Genomic DNA, 7371 nt, shown 5'->3' on the forward strand with positions numbered 1-7371 from the left:
AGGGGTCTCACTCTGCCACCCGGGCTGGGGAACAGTGGCACGATCACGGCCATCGCAGTCTTGCACTGCTGAGCTCAGGCGATCCTTCTGCCTCAGCCTTCCAAGTAGCTGGAACCATAGGTGCACACCACCACAGCCAGCTAATTTTTTTGATTTGTTGTAGAGGTGAGGTCTCACCAAGTTGCCCGGGTTGGTCTCAGAACCCGTGGGCACAAGCAGTTGTCTCGCCTCAGCTTCCCAAAGTGCTGGGATTACAGGCGCAAGCCACTGTGCCAGGCCTACATTTGCTGTGTTTTATTAGAAGGCAGCTCAGCATTGTGCTTAAGCACTGAGCTCTGGGATTTTATCACCTGGGTTCAGTTTCATGACTGTGGGGAAGCTCTTAACCTCTTAGGGCTGGAGGGAGAATTAAATGGGGTATGAGAGGGGACCCCAAAAATGGAATTATATTTTGGAGGGTGGGCCCCTCGTAGTTCAGGCTTCCCCTGTTAGGTAAGTGTACTAGGAGCTCAAGAGTATCAGTGTCCCAGCTAGCGCTGTTGTGAGGGGCTGCGTTTGGCATCAGTGAATTTTTTTTTTGGAGATTCTTTTTTTTTTTTTTTTTTTTTTTTTGAGTGGGAGTCTCACTCTCACCCAGACTGGAGTGCAGTGGCCGCTCCCAGCCACCGCAGCCTCGACCTGCTGGACTCCGGCGATCCTTCCGCCTCAGCCTTCCAAGGAGCTGGAACTACAGGCGTGCGCTACCATGCCCGGCTGATTTTTTTTATTTAGTGTAGAGGTGAGGTCTCGCCAAGTGGCCCAGGCAGTTCTTGAACCCCCGGGCTCAGGCAATCCGCTCACCTCAGCCTCCCAAAGCGCTGGGATGACAGGCTGAGCCACCGAGCCCGGCCTTGGAGATTCTTTCAACACATTTTCCCATCTCATGATGGGTGATCGGAGCACACTGCCCACACCACACTGAGTGTTCAGCAGTTTTTGACCAGAAGAGGTATGACACCTGTGCCCCAACCTCCCTATTCACCCAATATCGCCCTAAGCAACTTTTTTCTTATTTCCCTGGATGAAAAAAGTCCTCCAAGGGAAATATTTTGCTGATGTGGAAGAGGTGGAAAAACAAAACCCACCACTACCAACAAAAAACGACAGAAGCACTAATAGGCATCAAAGTCGACAAACTCACTCTGAGTGGTGGAAAAAGCACCTCGATGGGTGTATTGCATCAAACGGAGAGTACTTTGAAGGTGACTGGAGTTTAAACATGTAAGAATAAATGCACAATTTTTTATAAATAAATTCTGGCTTGTTGGGGTTCTCCTCATCTGTAAATCACTTAGAACAGTATCTGGCATATAGTAAGTGCTTAGTGTATATTAGTTGCTATTATAATTATTTTATTTTATTTTATTTTTGCAGAGTCAGGATCTTACTATGTTGCCCAGGCTGGAGTGCAGTGGCATGATCATAGCTCACTGCAGTCTCAACCTCCTGGGCTTAAGCAATCCTACCGCCTCAGCCTCCCAAGCATGAGACTACAGCATGCACTACCATGCCTAATTTTTGTTGTGTTTTGTTTGACTTTTTTTAGAGATGGGATCTCACTACGTTGCCCAGGCTGGTCTCCAACTCCTGGGCTCAAGAGATCCTCCCCACCTTGGCCTCCCAAAATGCTGGGATTACTAGCATGAGCTACTTATCAGCCCCAGCATGATACCCGATGACACTAGATGCTCAATACATGTGTTGAGTGAGTGGATGAGCAAATACTATGTGCATGCAGAGAAAGAGACGAGCCTGCCTTAAGGGGAGTAAGTTCAGCTGGAGTTCCTGAGGATTCTGGGCTGAGGTAGGGCGGGGGAGAGAAGCCGGGCTCTAGGGTTGAGGTGTGTTGGCAGCTTGGAAATTAGGCCTGATCTTCAGTGTGTGAGAGGACTTCCACAGGAAATTGACAAGAGTTGAGTTTAGTACAAAAGGCCTGGCTAGCTGGGTTTGACCATAATACACTTGGCTTTTACACAAGGACCACTCCAGGGTTGGGCCCCAGAGATGAGGCAGAGATTTGTGGACAGAGTGCTGGCAAATGACATCTTGTGGCCAGTTGGAGTACCTTGAGATTTCTTTCTTTCTTTCTATCTTTTTTGAGTCAGAGTCTCACTCTGTTGCCCGGGCTGGAGTGCAGTGGCACGCTCGCGGCCACCGCAGCCTCGACCTGCTGGGCTCAGGTGATCCTTCTGCCTCAGCCTTCCAAGTGGCTGGGACCACAGACATGTGCCACCACACCCGGCTAATTTTTTGATTTATTGTAGAGATGAGGTCTCACCAAGTTGCCCAGGCTGGGCTCGAACCTGTGAGCTCAGGCAATTCTTTCGCCTCAGCCTCTCAAAGTGCTGTGATTAGAGACATGAGACACTGTGCCTGGCTACTTTGAGATTTCATATGAGTTTTAGGATGAATTTTACTATTTCTTTTTTCTAAAAAATCATTGAAGTTTTTTTTTTTTTTTTTTAGTTGGAGTCTCATTCTGTCACCCAGGCTGGAGTGCAGTGGCACGCTCAAGGCCACCCAGCCTCGACCTGCTGGGCTCCGGCGATCCTTCCACCTCAGTCCTCCAAGTGGCCGGAACTACAGGCGTGTACTACCATGCCTGGCTATGTTTTATTGTAGAGTCGAGGTCTCACCAAGTGGCTCAGGCTGATCTCGAACCCACAGGCTCAGGCAATCCACCCATCTCAGCCTCCCAAAGTGTGAGAATTACAGGCTGAGCCACTGAGCCCGGCCGGTGGACCCTTACTTTATAGCATATACAAAAATTAACTCAAAATGGACAAAAGACCTAAATGTAAGGAGCTAAAACTATAACATTCTTAGAAGAAAACATAGGGGAAAATCTTCAGAACATTGGATTCAGAACATTGGCAGTGCTTTCTTGGGTATGGTATCAAAGGCTCAAGCAACAGAAAAAAAAAAGACAAATTGGACTTCATCAAAGTTAAAAAGTTTTGTGCCTCAAAGGACACAATCAACAGGGTTAAAAGGCATCCCTCAGAATGGAAGACAAGATTTGCAAATCACATATCTGATAAGGAATAAGAATCCAGAATATATAGAGAACTCCTACAACTCAACAACAAAAATAATCCCATCAAAATAGGCAAAGGCCTTGAGTAGACATTTTTCCAAAGATATAAGAATGGCCAATAAGCACATGAAAAGATGCTCAAGATCACTAATCATGATGGAAATGCAAACCAAAACCACAATAAGATGCCACTTTATACCCATTAGGATGGCCACTATCATACAGACAAGTGTAGGAAGAGATGTGAAGAAATTGGGACTCCTTTTGCTGGGCTGATGAGAATGTGAAATGGTGCAGCTGCTATGGAAAACAGTATGGCGGTTCCTCAAAAAATTAAAAATAGAATGACCATATGATCCAGCAATTCCACTTCTAGATATAGACCCAAAGGGAAATCAGGGTCTCCGAGAAATATTTATATACTCACATTCGAAGCAGCGTTACTTACAATAGCCAAAACACAAAAGCAACCCAAGTATCCACTGATGGATGAATAGATGGACAAAATGTGGTATATATATTCAATGGAGTATTACTCTGCCTTAAAATGGAAGGAAATTCTGACACATGCTACAACGTGGATGAATCTTGAGAACACAGTGCTAAGCCAGCCACAGAAAAATAAACACTTCATGATTCCTCTCACATGAAGTACTTAGAGAAGTCAAATTCATCACGACAGAAAGTAGAATGATGATTTCCAGGGGCTGGTGCAAAGGAGGAAAGGGAGTTACTGTATGATGGGCATAGAGTTTCACTTTTGAAAGATGAAGAAAGTTCTGTGGTCATGTTGCTACAACGGTGTGAATGGACTTAATGCCAGAAAATGAATAAAACGGTAAAGTGTATGTTAGGTATATTCGCTACAATTTTTTGAGTCAGGGTCTCACTCTGTTTCCCAAGTTGGAGTGCAGTGACACCATCACAGCTCACCACAGCCTCGACCTCCTGGGCTCTGGCAATCCTCCCACCTCAGCCTCCTGAGTAGCTGGGCCTATAAGAGTACGCCACCAAGCCTGGTTAATTTTTTTATTTTTATCTTTTGTGGAGCGGAGGTCTCACTACGTTGCCTAGGCTGGTCTTGAACTCCTGGGCTCAAGCAATCCTCCTGCCTTGGTCTCCCAAAGCGCTAGGAGTATAGGCATGAGTCACTGCACCCAGCCATTTTTTTTTGTTTTAATTCAAGGGCAGAGCTAAGGGGAGAAAAAAAGAGTTAGGGCCTTGCAAACGCAGATGGAAATGGACTTTTGTGAGTCAAGTTATAGTTCGGCGACTTGGATTAGCCCATTATGAAGAATCATTTCACGAAGTCCTTGATTGATCTGTTTTTGTTCATTAGCGTCTTCATCGATCAGCTGTCCCCGGGCACCTCTCCATTATTATTCCCATCACTTTCCTTTCCCTTGACCTCTGAATGTTGATGGCTCCCAGAGAACCTCTTCAGAGGCTCCCCTCATCGACTTGTACTCGCTTAGCGGGGTCAGCCTCCTGTCTCCACATCTCATTCTGGAATGTAAGCGTTCCATAAACTAACACCTCCCGCCTGACCTCTCTGCCACGCAGTATCTTGAACTGCAGCTGTCTTTCAGACATCCCAAGCCAGATTCAGTAGTCTCTTTAGCTCTGCTGATTTTGGATTCAGTGGAAGGCCCAGAACACTCGATTTCCAAGGTATAAAAACATACAACACCTATGAATCCCCCTTCCCTCTCTGTCTTCCAAATCAGCTCAGCTGCCAGCTCAATCACATTTTCCCTCTGCGACCACCACAGCTTGTATAGGTGCCCTGCCTATGCCCGGTTCAGCTCTCCACACTCCCCGACTATTTTTTTTTTTTGAGTCAGGTTCTCACTCTGTCGATCAGGTTCGAGTGTAGTAGCACCATCACAGCTCACCGCAGCCCTGACCTCCTGAGCTGAGGTGATTCTCGGCCACAGCCTCCTGAGTAGCTGGGATTTCAGGTGCATGCCACCACAGCAGCTAGATTTTTTTGTAGAAATGAGGTCTCACTGTGTTGCCTAGGCTCAAGCAATCCTCTTGCCTTGGACTCCTAAAGTGCTGGGATTACACTTCTGCACCCAGCCTACTGCTGCCCTTCTTGAGTAGACTGCAGCTACCGTCTGCCCATTTCTTTGCCACTAGGCTCTCCTTGTGGGCTTGCCACTGCGAGTCGGCCAGAGGACAGCCAGGGAGAGGCCGAACCTGTGCCTCTACCAGGGAATCTGACATCTGGATAGGGCTCTCCCTGAAGGGAGCAGGTTGCTGCACGGATCATACAGTCTTGAGCGGCTGACTTTTGGCTGAGAAGTAGCCCAGGGAGGGGATGCAGCTAGGCTGAGTCTCAAAATCGGAGGAACAGGTGCCACGCCAGCTTTGGAGAGAGGGGCAGCCGGGCCAGCTCCCAGCAGAGGCGACTGGCGAGAGCTAAGCAGTGAGGTGAGAGCCTGCCAGAGTGGGATTCAGGGCAGGGGACGGCAGGGCCCCGGGGCAGCGGTCCTTCATTCCACCTGGGCTGACCAGTGCAAGCAAGATGGCTACTGAACTCAGGGGGTTCACTTTCTCCCCTGGATTCAGGGTGGTGGCAGCCCCTAGGAAGTCCTCTGCTCTGGGCCTTCACTTATAGGGACCCCTCGGTCTGAAATACAACCTTCACACCTCTGACTCCCAGTCATCCTTTTCTTTCCCTTTTCCTTTTTTTTTTTTTGAGTTGGAGTCTCACTCTGTCACTCAGGCTGGAGGGCAGTGGAACAATCATGGCTCACCATAGCCTCGACCTCCTGGGCTCAGATGATCCTCCCACCTCAGTATCCCAAGTAGCTGGGACTACAGGTGCACGCCACCACACTCAGCTAAATTTTTAATTTTTTGTAGAGACAAGGTTTTACTATGTTCCCCAGGCTGGCCTTGAACTCCCGGTTCAAGCAATCCCCCTGCCTTGGCCTCCCAAAGTGCTGGGATTATAGGCATGAGCCACCACGCCCGGTCCACTCATCCTTAAAGCCTAGATCAGATGCCTCTTCTTTCCGGAAGCTGCCACTCGTTCTGCTGAGCTGTGATGCTCTTTCCTGAGTGTTTACAGCCTTTGCTTTCACCTTTCTGACTGCACTTCTGCTTTCTACCTGAAATATCTTTACTCGGTGCCATTTTACTGAAATATCTAACGAAGTATCTAAAACGGTTATAATAGCTTGCTTGACATAAGTAACTCCATTTTGTTAAAATCCTCCATCTTAACTGTCTGCCTGACCTAAAGATGACCCCCCCATGTGTACATGTGATTGCTGTAATGTTCCCATGACCACAGACCCACAGCCTTGTTCCCCTGAGCCGTTCACCCTGACCATTCCTGCTGACCATTTGAAAACTCCCTAACCACAAGTTCCGTGTAAGTGTATGCCTTGGTAACTGAAATCCAAGAGATTGTTCCTTTTGGTTTTAGTTCCTTTGTACCCTCACCCCCTGCTATGTAGCCCACTTGTGGGTTTTGCCTTTATAAGTTTCTTGCTGATTCCACTCAGTGTCGAGAGCTTTCTTGGCGTGAGCCTACTCTCGACCACGAGCTATTAAAGGACTCAAAATTCGAACCCGGTGTGCTGGCAATTTTTCTTTCTTGCGGTTCGGCTATAAAATTACTTTCTGCTGGCAAGGGCTATTGAACAACGAATAGAATACATTGTTTCCCTGTACTGATGTCTCTCAATCCACCTTCCAGCTGCTTCCAGCCTCCACAGGCTTGTTGGAGCTCACTGCTTCCCAAGCACTGCTGACGCAGTATTTTCTGTTCTTCTTTACCTCTCATATCTTGGGAGGCCTCATGAGCAGTTCTGGCAATGGTCTGTGAAGGAATGTGACAAGCGTCACTTCCGGGTCAGAGCATTTAGGCCAGTGTGAGACCCTTCCAAGTGCCCTTTTCCCTCAGGTGTGGCGACCGGCAGTGTTTGAGATGGCTGTTCTGTCATCCGGAATCCCCCTGAACAAATACAATGCGCAAAAGCCCCCCTTGCTAACCTGCAACGGGCGCCTCGCGTGACTGAGAAATAGACAAGCCTTAGTTATTTTCAGTCATTGAAATCTGCAGGTTGTGGTCAGGCTCGGTGGCTCAGCCTGTCATCGCAGCACTTTGGGAGGCTGAGGGGAGTGGATCGCCTGAGCCCGCGGGTTCAAGATCAGCCCTGGCAACTTGGCAAGACTTCATTGCTACAATAAATAAATTTTTAAAAATTGCAGGCGTGGTAGCGGGCGCCTGTAGTTCCGGCTACTTGGAAGGCTGAGGCAGAAGGATCGCCGGAGCCCAG

This window comes from Carlito syrichta, unplaced genomic scaffold (assembly GCF_000164805.1).
Source record: "Carlito syrichta isolate Samal-C Ts95f unplaced genomic scaffold, Tarsius_syrichta-2.0.1 Scaffold303316, whole genome shotgun sequence".
NCBI classification, from domain to species: Eukaryota; Metazoa; Chordata; class Mammalia; order Primates; family Tarsiidae; genus Carlito; species Carlito syrichta.